This window comes from Athene noctua, chromosome 1, assembly GCF_965140245.1.
Source record: "Athene noctua chromosome 1, bAthNoc1.hap1.1, whole genome shotgun sequence".
NCBI lineage: Eukaryota > Metazoa > Chordata > Aves > Strigiformes > Strigidae > Athene > Athene noctua.
In genome coordinates, this window is record NC_134037.1 from 196,825,973 (window position 1) to 196,847,878 (window position 21,906).

General features: G+C 40.7%; 1 protein-coding gene across 1 annotated transcript in view; it reads right to left on the minus strand.

Annotated features, from left to right (window-relative positions):
- ST6GAL2 (ST6 beta-galactoside alpha-2,6-sialyltransferase 2) overlaps positions 1–17,384 on the minus strand; it is a 178,898-nt gene extending 161,514 nt beyond the window's left edge. Inside the window, exon 1 of the mRNA XM_074909371.1 lies at positions 17,337–17,384. The gene's annotated coding sequence lies outside the window, so the exon portion shown is untranslated. The remainder of the gene's footprint in view (positions 1–17,336) is intronic.
- Between the last annotated feature and the right edge of the window lie 4,522 nt (positions 17,385–21,906).

Consider the following 21,906-nt stretch of genomic DNA (forward strand, 5'->3'; position numbering starts at 1 on the left):
CCCTGAACAGAGCAGAGCATTCCAGGAGTCAGTGCTTTTTCCAGGCATGTATTTCTCCACACATCCTTTTCCTGATAGAACCCATGTTTCTCAGCTTTCAGGGCATAAGTGTCTCTCCAAGACTCCAATTACCTGACATAACAATGATGGTATATCTACAAACTTCAGTATTTCCTTAGTGCTGATAACATCCTGTATCCTCTGTTTTAGTGGTGTTTCAGCATATCTCCTCAGACTGCTACCGAGTGAGTTAATCTGACCAAATTCAGACACTTAAGAGCATAGCTGTTTATGTCTAAGCAGGTCACCAAAGGTTCCTGCTGAAAAAATTTTAGCATACAAGTAATCCCATCCCAAGGTAGACATCTGAATAATCAGATGGCTTGCACCCTAAAAGCATTTTTCTGAGCTGAGATACAAACAAGAAGAAACCCATCCACTGAAATGGAAGGGGACAAGGAAGCTGATGCCCTTCACTTAAGGTAGGCATAAAAAGCAGGTACTGTCCTTTGTGAAGAAAGGGGACCTTCACCCCATATTCAACTACTATTCAGAATGAAGTGACATGCAAGGCACATGGTGGATGAGCTGATTTCTGCCAGTTATGATTTTGGATGTTAATAGTAGGAGGCAAAGAGAAGTTGAAAGGATGCACGAGACTCAGCCTGGGCAGGCGCTGAGAGCATGGTAAGGGATAGGCATGATGGGGAGGTACTTTGGACTTAATGGTAGATAAAAAATCTTGGGAATTTGGTCACATTTCTCAGTTGTTCTACCTCTGCTTTTCTGAAGGAAACAGGACTTTTCTGTCATAAACACATGAGCTCACATCAATGAACAGCTTGATTCTACTTAAATTTTGTCCACAAATGAAACATCACCCAGGGTTTTGACTAGTATTTTGAGTCATCAGGGTCATCACCGAGACTGTGTAGTTCCCTTCAGTACTGATCTTTCAGGTCCTCAATCACCAATGAGCCCTGCTGTTTCTCTGATACCATGGAGGTGGGTCATCCTTTACTGAAAAACTAATTAGCATATTTACTTTGAGTTTGTAAGCATCAGATATTCCAATATTTCATTATTACCAGTGTTTCTTTTACACTGTTGTAGTCCATTTACTGACAAGTAATTGATTCCCCCTAATGACAATTACTCTGGGACACAGACTCATTGTCTTCTAAACTACATTTTTTCAGCCATTATCAGCTTTTGGGAAGTTGGAAATCATACTGCTTTTAATATATGGACACCTAATTTCTCTTTTATGTTCATGTATGTGAAGGATCCACAAGTTCTTATGCCTTCTGCTATCCAGGCTACAGTGGAGCTAGAACTGATGTTCCAGATTATGGATGGAAAATAGTACATGACTGGAAGGAAAACAGCACAAAGATAGGATCAGAAGAAAACTTCCAGCTTACTTTTTTTTTATGCCCTGAATGTCTCCAATAAATAGGAGCATCACAGTGGCAGACAGCTCAGGTTCATTCTGGTTAGCCAAGAGTGACGCACTACATAAGAGCAGAAATTAATGGGAAATGTTTTATGGAGTAAGGATATTGAGAACATCACCCTGTGGATGTAGGAACTGCACAGCCAAGAGAAAGGCAGGTCATAGGTCCTGGATTAATCAGGTAAATTACATATGAATCAGTCAAGGCAGAGCACACAGAAGACGTTCAAGCAGGGGGACAAGGTGTCTGAGAAGCTGGAGTTGAAAGTGGCCTACTGGTAGACCACAGCTGAGAGAAACAGGAATATCTTGGGAATAATCCCCAGTACATAGGCCTCATGTGCAGCACTGACACACAGGGACACAAGCCAAGACAGATACTTGCAAGGATCCAAATGGTGCTCAAACATCACCGGACCTCTCAGGGAAGAAGTCTGTATGTCACATAACTACAAGCTCCTACCTGAGGTGACTTCCTAGGCTCTACATGCAGTCAGATGGAGATTTCTCCTGCAAAAGACAATATACCCTAAAAAGGATACTCTGAACTTTTCCACAGGCTGTCTAGGAAGAGCAGGGAAACTTAACTCCAAATGTAGACCTCTACATAAGCACAAGTAGTTTTAACATACCCTGTGCCTTACTGGGTGTCACTTGGGGGAGCATGTGGACACAACTCTCTGGCCTCTGGCTGCCCTACTTGCTGCTTCATAAGCCAGGAGACATGGTTCTGTAGCTGCACCAGTGTCTTCTGGAGGAAGCCAGAGCTGCTCTGTTGCTTTCCTACATTACACAAGGCTGTTTGCCATTTTTTTTCCCCAGAACCTGGCTCATCTTGTGCCATTCTCCTTCCAGTCTAAAGAATGATGTCCAGATCCAGCCAGGGGTTTTTTGTCAGATGGGTATATGTGATAGTCTGCCTTCTGCTGCAAGTTTTATAGGTCTCTTTCAGGAAAACAGAGGAAAAAAAAATGTTTGTAGGTATAGTGCAATAGGATATATCAATGGATTTAGGACTGGGTTTTTTCTTCTTTGAAAAAGAGAACAGGTCTCTCTATTCTAAAATACATATAAGTGAAAGAAGCCCCAGGTGGCTGATGATTAAATTTGGTTGCTAAAACATGTCTAAGTCTTTAATATCTGAAAATTCACAATTTCTAGGCACAGTTACACTGCCTAAAGACCTGTGATAGGTTTGTTTGTGGCAACACAGAAAATGAAAGACATGCATAAGAATACAGAAAACTTTTATGTGACTGCACTATCAATTCTTCCATGGTATTCTTTGGAAACTTATGCTTGCAAAACACAAAGATCATATAACATAAGCAGTTTTTCTGGCTGCAGCTTCTCAGAAAACCTATTACTATAACATTTTCCTTTATGGAAAGCATAAGCAGTTTCCTTTATGCATCGTAAATATGCACTGTATGGTTGAAGAACATGGGGTCCTAACATGTAAGAATGCTCTTCTTTGGATGAAAGAAAAAAGTTGACCTTATGGTGACCTTACTAAAAATATTTTTGCACTTCATAGTTTTTACATATTCAGTACTTTAGCTAAAAACTTCAATGACAAAGTGTGGCATCTTTTTCTGTAATTATTTTACATGGAGATTCTTCTCTTACAGTTCAAGGTCAGGAAAGGCATTCCAGCCAGTGACTGAAAAATAATAGCATAAAAATGCACATTGATTTAGATTTTCAAAATTGATTAGCAGTTTAAGACTGTGACAGCAATTTGTGTGGTGTTTCCAGTTTACTAGAAGCTAAAATTGATTAGCACTTTTTGAAAAGTACCGTGCTAATCAAGGTAAATTAAGTCATGAAATGACTTGATTACTAGACAATTTGCCCTTTCAGACACTCTTTAAATATGACTAGTTTGGGAAACATTTTCTGACAGCAGATATGCTAAAACTATTACTTGCACTGGAAGAATGTAATAATTATTTTTCTTACGTACTTTTTCTTTTCACACTTTTTTCTCATATCTTTTCAGTAAATAACAATCCTAGTCTGTATTGCTCTACTGGATTTTTTTTTTCCTTTCTTGCACTTTTCACTTCAAGACAATTATTTTCATTCTGATAAATATTCTATGTGCTATCACCATGTGTGCTACCCCTGTATGGTACAGCGGAATAATGTGTGGACTACAACTGGGAAACCTAGGCCTGCCACCCCAATTAGAAATAGTTCCAGCAGGACAGATACTCCAATAAATCTATCTTCAGACTCACCTCAGAGTGTGTATTTTATGTTCTAGAGATACGTGTATAATTTTAATGGGAAAGACTACTGAACGTTATTTTCACTTAAGGGTGAAATTCAGATACACATAAAAAATGTATTAAGCCAAACTAAATGGATTTTTAAATTATTCCACAAGAGGTGGTGGAAACAAAATCAAATCATCTTCGCTGTCTGTGAAAGTGCTTCGACTCTGCTAGTGGTGAGTGAGGTCTACCTTCAGCACTGGCCCTTTGGCCCTTTTGCCAGCTTTTTCTCCCAACCAGCCCATATTCATCTGGTGAGGGGGCTATCACAGGTCAAGGTACCTCTGAGGACAGGCACTTGCATATATTAAGGTATCACGTCTTATGTATGCACACACGCTGGAGATGCTGAGCTGAAGTCTGTTCCATCTTTTGCTCAGTTCCTTGCTGCCAGAAAAAAAATTCTGCATAAATAAAGGTATATAATGGAGAACTGCTCAAATACACTGTATGCCAGGCCAGAGCTCTTTACATGACAACATAAATCCTTGTCTGCAGCCCATGGCACCTCCAAGAACATAGACCACAGTCCCTGCCAAACCCCTCCTAGTGATGCTGGCACCAGTGCTTCATGCTGTTTAAGCCAGATGCTTCTTATTTAAGAAAGCAATTGGAAACATATAGCACTAAGAAACTAATGTTATCTGTGTTCACATCTGGCCAAGATGTACAGAGCTTAAGGCTGGTTTACTTTAGGAGTGGGCTGGAATTCCTGATTTTCTGTGGGAAATGGTGTAGTGAATTTAAGAGATCATATTTAGTTTAGGGGAGAAGATGTGGCTGTGGGGTTGTTCAAGTGAAACATTTTAGCGTGATGGGATACTAGAGTGAAAATCTCCTGCTGGAAGGGAGGAAAGAGAATACACAGGCATAAGCAAGAATATGCAGAAGGAATGAATTTAAATCCTGAAGTATTTCCACTTTCCCCTTTGTATATGATCAGATATGCTTTTGCACAATGGTTCATATATCACTAAACATGTGTATATCTATGCAAAACTGCAGACACCTGGCTTTTGTTCTGATGATATTGCCAATAATGCAGACGGCTTGGTTAGAAAAGTTAAAAACTACTAGCAATATCTCTGTGTATCCAAGATTCCTACATTTTGCTTTTCTTTCCTCTCTCCTCTTCTTTGTGAAAGGCTGCCTTGCCTGAGTTTCTTCAGACCTTTCCAGTAAGGAACTGTCTTGTGTGAGAATCCTACCTTTGCTTTCACATCCCCTCCACCCTCCACAATATTCAACACTGATGATCTGGTTTTGGCAAGTTATAAGATTTTTTTATACCTTTTCAATCTTGTTTTCTCCAGACTGTCCCTCTTTCCCTTGAGAATCCTTCCAGCCTAAAAAAATATGTAGTCTTTAAAAAAACCCTACAAACCAAACAACCAAACCTTGAGAATTACAGTGCAGGAAAGTAAAAAATATGTTCAGAGTGATAACTAAGCATGGGCAGCCGCGCTGTGTGACAGAGATTGCAAGCCGAATGTTTTGCTTGTGCTCATATTGATTGTAGCTATCTTTCCAGTTTCTCACATGCACCTCATAAATTATACACCTTTGCAAACTGTGCCAGCTGGCATTTAAAATTTGCCCCTTTACCACTGGGACAAATGGAACAATTAATGCAGTGGTGACAACTGGTGCTTCCTCCCTTCCTGGGGAGAAAGGAGACAGGGACAAAACCCATCCAATGTGGATGACATATTCAGTTATTAAAACCACCATGTGAAATTCCTTGGGCTTAGATTTGAAAGCAACACATTTTAATATTCCATTTCAAAATTTTTTTACAAAAAAGAGAGGAAAAATAGGATGGTGAGGAAGCCACCCACCTCCCCAGTTCCCCTGGGTGACAAATGTATCCAGGGCTTTTGCTGCTCTCTGTTTTTCATTGCAGCCACGCTCCAGAGTCACGTGCTCTGCATTGAAGTAAATACACTGCTTCAAATGTCAGACCTGATTTACTCTGTCCCTTGGAAAATGAAGAAAGCAAGTCAGTTTTTGAACCCAATAATGACAATAAACAGCAGTTGTTCAAAAATAGCCCGGATCAGGAATTAAATAAAGAGGATGCTGTTTCTGCAGTTAACCATTATCCATACAATTCCTACTAGTATTAAGAACATTCATCAGCATTAACAGTGCCACAACTTGTCAAAAAGTAGTCATATGAGCCAAGCCTTGAAGGACAAAACACTAGTGCATCCTAAATTTCCACTGTGGTGATGATAAGAAATGTGACCATCCTCAAACACACACAGAAAAAACCATTAGATTCTAACTTGGATGTCACATTTTCAGTCTGGGCTTGTTTGGATGCATTTGTGTAGCATAACATAGGGCTATGTAAAGGTATCCTGACTAGTGTGTGCCCTGGAAGCAGCACGGTACCTTTCAGGAGGTCTCCAATCAGGTGAACATACCCTCCTGATACAGCTATGTTACTTTTAGCAACTCAATATTGCACCCTATTGGTAAACCTAGAAAGCCATGTTTAGACTTTAGTAGCTTTATATATGTAGATGTCAATATAGATGCACTTTAGAAATCGGTGTTTGGATTCCTGCTTTTGAAAAGCTTGCCCACAATAGTCCTTTTGCAACAAAAATCTTATACCAAGCAAACTATCCTATTTAAATATATTAAAACAGATTTACTCCTGTATATTTACAGGACAAGACATCATGCAGCTTAATGTTTTCAAATAGACTAACATCCTGTTTAAATGGGGTGACCCTACTCTAAAAAACAAGAAGAAACTGTAATAAAGTGAGAGTGAAATGTTGTCTGAATTCTTCTACATGGAGCTGCTTCACACTTCTGCTTGCTGCATCTCATTCTGCTGTGATTATTAAAAACTTGTACCTTCCCAATAATGAAAACATCAGCCCTGAAACTGGAAATTTCATGAAAGCAACATTAAAGGTAGCATCTTCTGAGTGCCTTCTTGCCACGAACAGGGTACATGCTTTTTCACATGTGTGTACGTAATTTTCTACAATGTCTAAACAAGGCAGCACAGTTGACAAACTTGTTTCTGTTAATTGCCAAATCCTTACTTTCAGGACTGCATAAAGATTACAGCTGATGCTGTCAGGTCAAGAATCTCACAGCATGTTTCTGGTGCCAAGTCAAACACAAATTCCCCAGGGCTCACACTGGTAACACCTTCTTATGTTTATTTTTTTTGTTCTGGATCTGTAGAATAGCAGCTTCAGATTCATTCTGATGTGTTGGTATTTTCTGCATGTGTGAGGTTGCCAATTTCTGAACCACTTGGCTTGCGAAATTGTGCTGTGAGTAAAGTTCCTCTTCCTGCTTCAGGTCTTGCATCTCTGTCACCTGGTCTCCAGGCACTGCACAGCAAAATGTCATCAGGGAAAACCACAAGAAAAATAGTTTCTATCTAGTTGATCTTTCACTGTTAAATAGCAATAGCTCCAACATCATTGTACTGCTTTTTCATAGATATGTTTTTTCTGCTTTCTACAAAAATTGTTTCCTTTATTCAGAGATACCCCTCACTGCTTGGCCTAAAGCACTGTATGTCTTGGGTTCAACTGCAGCCTGATTGTTCCAGGCAGCTATGGCAAGCCAAATCATCTCCATTCTCCATGTTTTTACCCCCAGGACATCAAGCGAAACTTTATGTGTATTTTAGCAGGTGTGGTAGTCTCACTGGTAACATCTTCCTTGCTGCAGCTCTGGAGACAGTCTGCCACCTAAGTTAATGTTGTATCTCTCACCTTATGCTTAATGCAAATTCCATCCTGTGGAAAGCCATATCTTGTTTCATCCACGCTTCCAAGCCCCGTGGGATGAGGTGGGAGACAGAACAGTCACTACCCTCTCTGCTCTACAGGGTGGTCTTGGCCCCACAGAGCTGCCAGCTGCTGGTGCTGCTCCTGCAGAAGGAAGCCTGCATGTGGAGAGGGAACCCCACCTCCACCCGTGGGGAATACATTGCCCTTCAGATCCTCCTTGAGGCAATAAGAAAAATGTAGAAACCCCAATCAAGACAAAGATATGTAGTTTGATGCTGCCTTCAGCATTCCTCTTGCTCAGATGTATGGTTCGCTGTGCCACAGAACTAAGGTCTTCTGCCCCATGGCAGCTTGTGTTAGCATCACTAGTAGCTGGGCCAGTCCTCTCCCTCTGTAAAGACACCTGACCCTCAGTGAGAGGCTCCCCTGGGTGCTGGTGTGGGTGTGCTATCAGTCACACCCAGCCTTCACAGATTCTGACTTCAGCAGCTTCTGGAGTCCTGATGTGTTGAAAACAGCACCAGGGACTTGGCAAGACATTGGACTGATGGCTCAACTGCTCAAAGCTGATATCACCTTGCTGTGTGCCAGTCTGTGACATGAACAGATGGTGCCAAAGGTACCTCATGATTTATCTTTTTTTTTTTGTTTTTAATGCTCAGACTTATCCCCTTGATCCTTTGAATTATAAAGCCACTGTGAAGCCCTGCTGAACTGTACCCATCACAGAGCCATTAATGGCCTCCTTCCAGGCACCCTCCATAGTAGTCTGTCTAGAGACAAAGCCCCACACCAAGATCCATTTTCAAGTAACAAGTATTCCCAGGCTTCCTACAAGGTCTATCAGGATGCTCCAGTGAACCTGGCTGGGCTGCTGCTGCTGGAGAAATCTGCCAAGGGAAAAATGGGCCTGAAGATATTGCCACTCCTATTTACTGTTTTTTTTCATTTGGGGCAAGGGGGGAGAAATGGTGTTTGTGTGCACTTCTCTTTATCTCTGTGGAGCATATGTTCCCACAGATGATCTTGGCTAAGGACTTTTTGCAGTAATTTACCAAAGCTTAACAAATTAGATAGACTTTGGTCCTTTCCCCCTGATAAATTTCATATGAACAGGACTCAACTGTCTGATAGATTTCCCCTGGGAATATCTTTCCAAAGAGCATTGGGTTTGGGGTTTTTTTCATCTTTTTTTTTTATATATGTTTTTTTTCTGCTCATCATTTGATTTCAGAATTGATCAAATTGTGCTAGCTGCAGGCATATCATAGGAAGGGGTTTTTTCTCACCTATACTGATAGGCAGATCTATTTGTCTTGGTTGCTTGGACAGATTGAACTGTAGATAGAGAGTGTCTGGGGATAGCCACAATACACTTGTTAATGAAAGGGAATACATAGATTTGAACTACTAGAACTAACAGTTATGCAACCAACAGGGTATTATCTGTTCTCCATGTTCAAATGAATGGTGTTGGCACTGCAGGATGACAGATGAAGGTAACATGGTTTTTCTCTTAAATTCCCTTAAAAATAATTACTTTTTTTTTTTTCCCCCTCAGAGTAGAAGGCTCTGATTTGCTTGCCCATGGATCTCTTCCAGTCTGATCTCTCGTGCTATCATCACTGATATGTTCATATGATGACGATGTAGCTAGACCAAGGGGAGTGGACAAAGCCTGTGGGTGTCATACACCAATGTGTCACTCTGGTTCTAAATGGATCCTGCACTAAATACAGAGAGATTGTTTGTTGTGGGAAAGAAAGCAAAAGAATAATTCCGTCACTGCAAATAAATTGAAGGTTTCCATCCATCGCTGTAGTTCAGGGTCACTTTCTGTACATGTGCTCATTTTTTTCCAGTTGGACAATTTTCACCCTTCTTTGTTCATTCTAAGATGAACCTTCTCCAGGCTTCTTCAAACAACCAAAAAGCAACCCAAAGTTTGGCTGAAAATCCAGATGGAAGATTACGGAATCTACATATCTTAAATGAGATGGATGAGTAATGCAGCTTACTTGTCTAAATCACTCAGAAATCCAAATTACATGCCACATGTTACTCCTTAAGCTAGTCAAGAGCAGTCGTCTTTTTTTTTTTTTTTTTTTAAATTAATTCAGGCTAAATGTCTTTAATAACTGCAGAGCTGAGAAGAAAGAGCACTGCTGTAAACAGTGTTTTGATTTCATCTGACCCTTGCATTATGAGACCAGATCTTAAGATATATTATCTGGAAATGTTATGGTACTTAATTTTTTCCTTTGAGTGTCACTGGTTTAAGCAGATTTCACAAGGTTTGCAGTTCATTCAATCTCTAAGCAGTAGCTGGTCATTCTAGTATGCTCTCAGAGGCTACTTGTTAAAAATGAAAAATGAGAGCTGTACTGACATACAGGTGTGTGTTTCTGGGAGAACAGCTTTGGAACACAGCTGTAGAGTGGGTACTTCCAGACACAGCAATATATATATATATATATATGTATGTATGTTTATGCTGACACTTTGCTGAACCAAAATCACAACACTGAATATCTTAAGATAAGATTAAATCCAGATTTAAACCAGCTAGGCTTAGCCAACTCTAATAAATAACATACTCATTGCAGAGATGTACAGTCCATGTATAGCTGGATGGATTAGTTGTGTATTAGAAGTAAATAAACCTTCTGCCTCCCTATATCTGTGTTCATGCAAACTTGGGGACACATGCCTGCATCCATGACCACAACTGCAATGTATGTGATTTGTGCTTGAGGAGAGAGTGGAATCCATTAGCTAAAATGAACATTGTCTTTATAGGCATTGTCCTTTCCTGGAAGCATTCCAAAAATTGAACAGATGGCAAAAGCCCGATGACTTCTCAGATATTTTATCTGGAGCACAATACAAGTGACACACTACCATGATGCATGTTCTCCCCTCCCTCCATTAGCCTGTTCCCAGCCCTGCTCCTGTCCAGACATTCCACTGCTAGCCAAAGAAAATATCAGTTTTGTTTTAATATAGTCCCAACCCTAAGCCAAGAGAATCAAATCATAGCAAGGAAGGACACGCAAGTGCCCTTATTCTTTGCCTTTTAGCTTGCTTTTATTACAAGTCAGTTCTGGGGAGAGGCCAAGCTAAAAATTATGGCAGTTAGCTGCGTAACAGAGGTGCTGAGCTCTGACTTCAGACACACCTGGCAGCAGGATATTGAACTAGAAAAATATGCTTAGGAAATTCAAAGGGGATCTGTGCTGAAAGGCAGTACCTTGCATCTGTATTGCTCTCTGCAGTGCCTTGGAAAGCAAAATCCAACGGTGCTTCCCAACGAGCAAAGCAGAATGAGTGCTTGCCTGCTTGCATGCCATTCTCATGAAGAAATCAATTTTTCATTTTTAAATATAGCATTGGGCCTATTTACAATTTCTAAGTCTATGTACTGCAATTTGCTGGTGCAAACAACTGATCCTATAAACTTCAACAACGTCAGGTAATGTCTGTGGATAGTTCAATCAATAAATAAGCTCTCTCTCCTCTGTTGCAAATGACTTTGTTTAATGCTGTAAAAATGGCCAACCGTACTCTGTCACTCAAAAGAAAAAGAAATTTGGAATCTGAAAGCATGAGGAGTGGAGAACCACAGTAATTATTTCCCCGGAGATCCATCAGTGGGTTTGTGGATAACCTTAAAGATAAGAACTGCTGCCTCCCAGGATCTAATCTCAGAGACACTGAACAGGGACATTTGGACTCTGCAACAGGAAGGAACTTGGCACCAGCGATGCCCCAAAAAGAGGGTCGGAGCTGCAAATCTGCCAGATTTGCCAACTGTATGGAAAAGACATGAGTGTCTTTTTCTGTGCCAGAGTCAGGGTGCTTGCTCTTATAATAAGCTCCAGGGAGTTGATTAAATCTCTAGAAAGAAGAGAGCAGCTTGGAGGAAAAAACTCTTGGGAGTTTTCCTCTTCTGTGCTGAGTCTTGGCTTGAGTCACCTTGTTGACCTCCAGTTGAATGCAGCTAAAGGACAGCAGAGGTATATGGGATGAGTGAATCTGGCTTTACCTGAAGGCATTTTACAACAATTCAGTTTGAACACAATGAAAGAGATCTTTTTGCATCTAATTATTTGAGTTTTCTTTTTAAAACTGTTATCAAAATTTAGGTTTTAGTTGAGCTGGAGAGGTGGTCAGATTTATTCTGTCTTTCTCAGGAAGAGCAGCATAAAAAATAATTTCAGTAAATTTTTTTTGTTCTTTTTTAGACCAATATTTTGACTATTCTCCCTGTCTCCCTGTACCGGGCTGCTGTAAGTTGTATTCTCCTCTCAGTTATTCCAGTGGAGCAATGAGACTGGCAAGGATATAGAACAGTTGCTCTGTACAGGCTTCTTGCCCCTGAAACAGCCCCCGTCTACTCTGTTCTGCCACTATAACCATGTTTAACCCACCTGAAGTGGGTGAAATTAATCAAGGATTCATTCACTAAATGCTTTTACTTCAGCTGAGAGATGGTTTGTTGCTCTTTAAAGGTGTCAGAAAACACCCTTCAAATTTTATTAAAATATATTTTAATATAAACTATATTAAATAGAAAGGTAAGAGCAGGCAGTTCTCCAAAACCTGCTCCGATTTCACACAGCCTGTTCCAGTCAAATGCACCCAGTTAGGCTTGGGACATAGATGCATCAGTAAAATGGGCTGTTGTTGTTTTGATTTTGTGCTGAATTTTAGCTGAAGGTGTCGGCTGTCAGTGATATGAGTGCGTTTCTGGTCAGAAAGAAAATTCTTCAAGAACATGCCTTGTTGGGACACCTATCAGCTCCCCACGGATTCACATTATCTAGTCAATTGTCAGAAACAAACACTTACTGTAGTCAGTTCTGTGGAGCTGATATAACTGTCAAAGAAACTGGTATTTCTTGGTATCCTTGATATAACTGCCACATCCATTCCCAGACACTGATTCCAGAAACAGTATGCTAAGTCTCCTCTTCAAACACTTGGGTGAGGAGATTTTATTATTTGTTAAGAGGCCCAAAGTAGTAGATGGGGGAACTGAAACCCTTTGGAACTACAGCACCAGTTCGGGGGGTGGGGTGGGGGGTGGGGTGGGGTGGGGGGGGTTTGAATCCCTCAGGTGCTTCTAGGTTCAGTACTGTGGAGGGAAATGTTCCCAGCATCATTGGCACCATCCAGCTGGCTGAGGCTGATACTAAGAATATCAGTTAGTGGTATATGGGAAAAATTCTTTTACAGGAGCACCTACAGGCTGCAGCCAAGAACTGTGTAGGTGCTGAGTGTGTAGGTATTGTGCATATAATAAGACACAGTCTCTGTCTTCAGAATGCAAAGGAGACAGATGAAGGGTGTAAACATGGAGGGGGAGGCAGAAATATTATCTCTCTTGCAGATGAGGAACCATACACTCAAGGTCTGAACACTAGCAACTGAACATCGGGGTCAGATTTCCATAAAAGGAATTGTTTACCAATGTTTTTCATTTGCAAGTAGCATCTTTTAAGACATTCAGGAAGAGAAAGGAATAGTGTTGCATCTGAATGAAAATCCTTAGGTGCTATGGCAATGTATTAAAACATATCACATCTGAGTGTTTGTCAAGTACAATATGCAAGTGGCTAATGCTACAGTCAAATGCATTTTTCCAAGGAATCAGCTGCTTTCTTATTGCATTTATCAAATATATCTCCATGGAATGATATTTTCTAAGACATGAATCAACACAACATATGTTATAGTGCTTCAGCTTTGTTTTCATAATGAAAAGAAGCTGCTTTAATAGCATCTGTTGTAGTGCTAGGAACATATCCTGCTGCAGTTTCTCAGTGAAAAGACTTGTTTCAAGTCAAAGAACTTGGGTCCAGGTTTAAAGGAATGGAAAGCTACTTGTGATCATGCCTGCTATTACCTAGTTATCTGTTCTTCTTTCATTTCCTTTATTTATCAGAATTAACACAAAAACACAGTAAAGGAAACACTCAAACTCAGTACCATTTCTGGATACAGATATTCTTCTGTAGTCAGGCAAGGAATTTTTACTACAAAGTCCTATTGAAGTAATCTTTTTTTCCATTTAGGGTTGTATCTTCCCTATGCTGCAGTTGTCTTCTAAAATGCACATTGTAGATTATCTTCTTTTGAGAGTACAGTAAAATGAAAACTTGCTCTACTGGGACTTGGTAAACTGCCTCTAATCTAATTTATATTATGGGGCACCAATTACTGAGGAATTCATATGCCACTAAATGTCGGTTCCACTCTTGTCCTAGCAATGACAAAACCAATTTGTAAGTCATTCTAATCACGGGAATGCCATGCTGAGAAGTCTCCTTATTGTTCCTTCACAATTCCCCTGATAACTGCAAGAGTATGGCTTTTCAAGGTCCTTCCACCTTTACCATTGCCCTTCAGTAAAGGAGGTAGCAGATGCTTGGATTTTGAGTCCTTTCTCCAGGGGCAGTAACTAAAAGTTAATGGCAGAAGGTTTGAACAGATTTCTCTCCTTTTGACCCTGCTAAGGTGCAAGGAGTTACAGAAAAAAGAGCAGTTAGGATTAGGAGATTGCATTAGATTTTTATCCACTGTGAATACTTAACTGTGGTTAATATTTCGTATTTTCTTGCAGTGCAATAGGCACAAAAGTGCGCAATGAGCTGAGATGTGATATCTGTTCCAAAGAGCTTCAGCCTAAATCAGACCCACAGAGATTTCACAGGAAAAAGGGAAAGAAGGAAGATGTCTGAGAACAACAGGGAGGACTTTTAGGGCAATTAACCATGAATTATACCAGTCTTTGCTTCTTTAGTTTGGTTTTGCACTTTTTATAAGCAGAACTGCAGTCAAGTTGTGCAAACAAAATCTACCCCCAGCATAGGGAAAACCCTTTGAAAATCCCTGTTTATTCAGTGGATGAGAATATATGGACTCTTATGCTTTAGTGATGGGTATAGAAATGTCTGGATTGATACATTTTGCTGTATATAAAAATAGAGAGAGGAAATAGAAAACTTTGACATATAAAAGCATGATAAACTCGAAACATAATTTAAAAGAACTCTGCCAGTGCTTGAGTGCCTGGCATTTTCTGCTTCATGAATTGTAATCTTTGATGGGGGGCAGGGATGAGAGCTCATTTCAAGTCAGAAAAGCAACAGAGAGAATTTCTGATGAAAACCCAGGTTGGCTTGAAGGTATGTTTAGATCTTTGTAGCTGATGCCAGCAAGGTATGAAGACTTTATATATCAGTGAGAAATTAGGACTGTGCCTGGTCATCTGCCAGAAATAACTCCTCTGGGACTGGTTAGGGTGGATGGAGTAAGCCACTGCTTGGAGGCACATGCTGACTACACACTCTACACAGTCAGATCAGCCCAAACACAGGCAACATCTCCTGTCCATCACTTACTAGGGTATCTGCTATATAATAGATGTATGGGTACATGATCACAAGTAGGACAGTCTGGTCTGCCAGGTGCAAGTAGTCCCTTCTGTAGGAAGAGACAAATGGTTCCTGCCTCACCACATTCCTGTGCGAAGGGAGGGGAGGCAGATCCCTTTTGCCATGGGTAAGGCTCTTCAGGGAGTACCTTGCCCAGGATAAGCACAGATTTTGCCTATCAGCCAAGACACTTTCCTAGTTCCTTTTTCTTGTGCTTGGTTGCATCACCCTCACAGAGGACAACACTTCTAGTAGGCAGAAAGGTCATGGAAAATGGCCCCCGGTGAACAGCCCCCAGCATTTTTCCACCATCGTGATAAGGTATTAAGTTGCTCTGAGAACATCCTGCCATGCTGATAGCAAACAGATGACAGCAGAGTCTACTTACTAAAGTGAGTGTGGTCAAAACAAAATTTGATACAAGGTTGTGGCACAGAGCTGAATACATCTACCTGTTCCTGCCCCCCTTTGCACTGGAATTCTTCTCATTGAGGTGTTTCTTCTCTTTCATACATCCATGCAGGTGATGAAAGCAAAACAAACTTAGAAAAGGCAGTGTGCGGTTGTATTCAAGAGTATTCTAGCAACAAGCTTATGTAGTTGATGGACACAAATACAAAAAAAAATATCCCCAAACATGTTCTTTGCTTGCAGATTCTTCATTTCCCCCCCCCCCCCCCCCCCGGAGATTTTTATTCTCTATATTGCACCCCAGTATTATATTTAATGCACTAATCATCCCAGGTAATAATGCAATTTTGACAACATTTTAATTTATTGATGAAATAATGTTGCCTTTGAACACCTGGAATGTGAGGCATATTCCTACTTGCAATCTCCATTGCATGAAGTTTTACAAACTCACTTATCAATCCCCTAGTCATCTGCACCCCTTAGCATGATTCTTCTATCTCTACAATGTACAATGACTGAATTTCAGGAAGCAATACCTATTCTGTGCTTGGCTGCAAGTCTGAGCTCTGTTTTAATATTAGCTTATAAAAGTGGTCTTTAGTGAACACTGAAGTCTTTTGAAAGGGGGAAAAAAATGTCAGTCTGGTCCTTTTGACCTGTAGAAGAGATGTCAATTTGCTCACAGTAACTGGAAAGCAGTGACTGCAGACCTAAAACCTAATCCTTTGAGCTATCATGTTTGCTCAGTAGCAAAGAAAATTATGTCTAAGGACACGAAGCAGCAGTTTCAAATCATGAGTGTCTGTTTTTCTAAATATAAGGAGCAGCTTTCCCCTCATAGTTAAGACTGTGTCACCTATACGACCCAATAGACAGCTGTAGCCAACAGAGGTCTGGATTGGCCTGACAGTAACAGATGAGCTGATGGTCCCATGCCCTTCCAGTCAGGCAGCCAGCTCTTCTAGATTGGATTTATCCATCAGGGGAGCAGATGTGGGTTCAGTTAGGAGGCAGTCATTCTGTTAATGCTCTGTACTGCTAGATAATAACCTCCGGCCTGTCCCTGCAGTAACTGGTTCATACTTTTCAAATCAAAATGCAGCCATCTCCAGTACACTGGGACCCTCGCTGCAGCCCCTCATTTCAAATGCCCCTGCTCAGTTGGGGCAAAGAGAGTTGCGACCTGACTTCTCCAATGGCGTCTATCATTTTCTGCTGAGCCCAATGAGCTTGATTCATAGGATCAAGGTAAAGAAGAAGAGTGCGTGTCTGGGATTGCTTTTTGCTACATATATTGAAAGGAGCTACCTGGAGAGCGCCACTTGTTAGGCGGATGACTAATAAAACATGTGATACAAGCACATTTAACAAGCACGAACATCAGTGTCTTGAGCAGTAAATGTGCATCTCCAAGCTTTTTGGACTTTTCTTGAGCATGGTAAATCTATACAATCAACAACAGAAACATGGACAAGAATTTACATGCAAGTAGAAAGCACACATATCTCCTCTATAGCTTCAGCTCTCCTCCCTCTCCTGATAAAAGTTCTACATTTCAAAAGCCATCAATCAGCAGGAAGACATAGTTTCTTCTTTCTGAGCCTATTAACACATTCAACACAATAAAGGGGGAGAGGAAAACAAGAGGAAAATGATAGGGGGAAACAAAACAAAACAAACCCACTCTTCTTGCAGTTCTGAGAAGCATTTACCAATCTCATCTCCCGTAGAAAAATTCTGCTGTTTCAGGCACTCGTGAATGTACTTAGCATTGCTCTTGAGCACACAAAACATTCCTCGCAATTGCCTTCGCATCCCAGCAATCCAGAGAACATCTTACACATTTATTACAGAAAATCTTTGAAATCTAACAGATCTTAAGCTGCACACAGGCTCTGAGTGCGCCCACAGCTCCCTGCCACCCCCCTCCTGCCTTTTGCTGAGTTAATCCGCAGCTCTGCCGGCTAAGGGGACTTACCAAGGGCTTTTCGATGGGAGAATGCAGTTAGGCGCTCTCACACACTGGAATAGCTGCTACCCAGTAATGAAGCAGGAACTGAGAAGTCTCACTCTTTCAATAGCTATTCAGGTAGTGCTGCCAGCTTTCTCTAGCTCTCTGCATACACACACATGGGGCGGGAGGGGAGAGAGGAGGGGTAGAGAGGGAGAGACGCAATAAACTCTGACTATAATTATGAGAGCTCCTTTCTACAAATTACAGCAGCAAGAGATCCCTTTAGCAGCCTTTTTAGCATGATCTCTTCAAAAAGGAGTCCCTTAGAAGAAGCACTGCATCCTTCCTCCTCTCTTTTTTTCTTTTTTTTTTTTTTCCCCATAAGAAAAATTAAAGCCAGCTCTCTCAGAGATTTAGTCATTGATGTATCATAGGGAGGTTATTGTTGTTTGGAGTTTTGATTTTTTTTCATTTTATGATGAAAGTTTTATTATGAAATTCAGCCTGTTTTGCAGCCAAAAAGAGATCCGACTCTGCTCTTTGTGAAAAGCAGCCTCCCGGGAAAGCAGTTTAGATCAATAATTTCATGCATTTAATGACAGTACTTAAAGAAAGCATCTGTGCTGAGCAATTCACTAACTGGGAAGGTAACGGTTTAGTAAACACTTACCACTGCCTTTTTTTACCTACATACACTATTAAGGGAAAAAACAATACCACATGCAAATTAATGGGAGGATTTATAATGAAACTCCTGAACTTGGCAATATTTTACAGGGAGCAAAGGTACGGTGCCCCAACATGCTGGTTCCACAAGAAATGAGTGTCCAGTCTGTCAGGTAGTGATGATGTCTACTTGCTCCTAATGCAAATTGAGTAGAAACTGTCATAAAATTTTGGAATATTATTACATTTGGCAGAGGGATTTGAAGGATTTAAGAAAGTTAAATCTCCAAGACAGATCCTTTCTTTATTAAAGAATCCTTTTCCTCTGAAGCTTTAAAATTATTTATCCTTTCATTACTTCTGATGTCACCTTTGATAAAAATCAGATAAAATATATCCTCTCCCAAACTAAAAGAGGAAAGTGTTCCCTCCATCAGTCTATCTCTCTTTCTCACACATAATCACCTACATACATGCACAACACAATACCAAATGTAACAACTGGGGGAAAAATCATCAATTTGCTTTAATTTCCTAGCAACTTTGTTCCCCATATAGCAATGGCTTTGTACAGATCTTGGTATAACCTCAGCAACCACAGGATCATTTGTAAAGCAGATGAAAAAAGGGTGAAAAAATTATGCAGGGCATATGAATGTGACTTTGCCCCTGTGAGCAATGCAGGCAGCACCACAGAGCCAGCTCTGCAGAGCCCCAGTGTGACAATGACTTTAACTACTGTTGCTTGGTACCACCATTCAGAAGCATGAGGAAACCTCATAATAGGGATGGAAATGGAGGGAACAGAAGAGAAAATAATTAACAGAAGCCTATGAAAAAGGCAGTCACAACTGAGAGTTGCCCTATTGACAGCTCTATCTAAAACACGTTAACGCCCTGCAACACTCCATGATGCTCTTGTTCAGACTGCTAACCTTTTTTCAGGGGATGTTTTCACACACAGCTGTCCAGTTGTTAATCTCTAAAGCATGTACTTAGTATATAATTGCTCTTCACCAAAGACGAATAATTCTGGGGCCTTGCCAAGTTTGTTAGGAAGTCATAAAACATGAAGTATTCAGGCAGAGGCTATTCCTGAGGCTTTGACTTGTCTCAGTAGCAGGAAAAGTCTTGAAAAGATGAATACTTCTGTCCTTTATTGCTCCTGCCTCGTTCCCGCTCAGAGTGGACAGGACAGTGGGTGGTGGATACACCCTTGTGTTTAAACTGAAGACCAGCCCTTCCTGTCACCTCTCATTTCTAAAGGGGCCCCAACATGGATGGGTTCAGGAGGGATCTGGTGTGATTGGAGGGCATGGATTGTAGTAGCCATAACTTCCAAGTCTTTGATTTTCCTGGTATAAAAAGAAGGGACTATTAGTGGCCTACAGCCTGTGCATTGCAGCATCTCACTGTTAGCATCATTTGCTGTGGAAATTCACCCTTATGAATTCTCTATTTCTCCTCTGGAGAGGTCAACCAGGACACCGGCAAGCTGCGATGCTTGCAATGCTGGAGAGCTGCTCCCAAGGTCGGAACTGCTCTGTCAGCACTGTTGGGGGCTGCTTGTCAATATCTCAAAGAGAACCCCAGCTCTTCCCCATCACAAGCACCCTTGCTGCAGGACCATGAGGGTCTTAAATCCCCTCACTATTCTTCCATAGATGGCATGTGCTACCACAGAAGGACAGAGCATGGCTTGGGGAAGAGCTGCAGGTATCTGCCATAGATAGAACATGCCTGCCTTGCAAGCCGTACTAGCTGAAATTCTTATTTCTGAAAAGCTTGTTTCTAGAAATTATAAGTAAAAGGTGGAAATCTCCTTACATCATGAGGGCAACCTTAATAGCTGACATTTGACATCTTTTTGCATTAAAAACAAACTTCAGCTACTCCTCCATCTGGGCTTGTTAAAAGAAGGCTTCACAGAAAAGAATGGAAACAGAGGGTTCAAAGGGTTCAAAGAATACCTATTATCTTTAGAATGATAGGAGGGCTCTGTTCTTAGGGGATTATCTTAATTCAGTCAGATCCATGGGTTGTTACTTGAGAGGACATGCAACTTACACGTTTTGTAAAAAAGATTCTTTTTTGTAGGTAAAGAGGCTGGGAGAGCTCTCCCATAAATTGCTGCTCTTCAGCTTGGAAAGAACTAACAAATCATCTGTGACCTGTGAATCTAATTTTACTGTGCAAAGAACTTTTCCTCTAGGGCTCTTTTCCTGATACATGTATCTATTTGCCATTCTTCATTGACATAAACCAATTTCTGTGGTTTGCCTGTCAATAACTGTACTTAACTCTTAACATGTAATGGTGAAGCCATTGACCTCCAGTAGAAGTAGGTTCTTAAAGAAACAGCTCTCATTTTCCTGGGAATGCACAACATTTCACTTTCAATACACCTCTGAACTGAAATGTGCACTTAATATACTAAAGGATAAGGGTGATATATGTTTTTTTGTGTTTCTTGAGTGGAGTGGTCAGGCAGTGGAATAGGCTGCCCAGGGAGGTGGTGGAGTCACCATCCCTGGATGTGTTTAAGGGAGAGTAGAGTAGGGCTGATGGTTGAACCTGATGATCCCAAGGGTCTTTTCCAACCTGAATGATTCTGTGATTCTGTAACGCTACTCTCCATTGTTATGAACTAGGAGTTTTACACACTGATATCTTGCTTACTGTCTGAAAATTGTAAGACCTATCTAATAGGGCACATGATACATTGGCAGTCAGTGTGGAGTGTGTACTCTCTGGTGCAAGCATGTCCTAATGATGTTTCTTCCTCTGTCTCTTCATCTTCTTCCTGTTTCCATGCATGACTGATTGGCCAGAAAGCTTACACAAAGGGAGTAATATCAGCATATATTTCATAATGACGTCAGAATTATCCCACTGGCAGTATTACAAACACAGGAGAAACAGTATTATTTTTTCAATGAAGAGTCTGACTGATCTGAGAAATGGAAATACATAATTTGTGCATGCAGTCACCCTCTGCCCTGCAAGTGACTCCACAGACATACTGTCCTAATGAAAGCATTTCACTTTTTGTGGTGGTAGACTAGATAAAACTGATTTCTGAAGACATAACCACCCACTTTCCCTCCTTTCTCACAAAACTCTAATCATTTTACAGTACAAAGATACAGACAGAGCCTGTCTTTCAGACAGTGAATTTATGTGTGTCACACTTCCAGAATCAAGTATGTACGGATTAATGTCACAAGTGCAAGATTTTACTCCATTGGTTGAAGACAATTTATAGAAGGGAGATGGGGAATTTCTGTGATAATGCTTGTATTCTGTTCTCATTTACATGCAGGTAAACCTAATTACAATGTAGTTACTATTGATTTTCACCCATGTTAACTCTGGTCTGCAACACAAAATTAATCAAGCTAGTGTTGTCAAATATAGGATAGTATGTAAAAAACTCACAAATGATACCTGACATGTTGAGCTTCTGTACCTATGAATATTGACTTGGGGCTTTTTAAAGTCTGTATGCCATGAGCAGGAACATCCGCAATGTCGTTGCAGAACCCAAACCTCAAGGTTGAGCTGTATGACCCACAGGGTTTTCAGGCCACATTTTGTGCCGCTGGCATTTTGAAGGTGTTATTCTGAACAGGTTGTTTCTCCCTAAGTGGAAGAAGCTGATGGCAAATGACAGGTTTTTTGAATTGTATATCAGCACTAAGGCACTGCTTGTGTCAGCTGAAGAGAAATATAATTCACAATAATAGTTATTAATTAATTAGAATTACATAAAGTTTCATAATCCAGGAGGAACTGGTCATGGAGAAGACTTTATGAACCTTTTGGATTTGTTTTTAATGTGTTTAAAAGAAACCACACAAATTAGTCTTGATGTACTTCAATAAAACCAGAGCTATTGAGTTGAAAAGATATTCTATTGTGAGGTTTT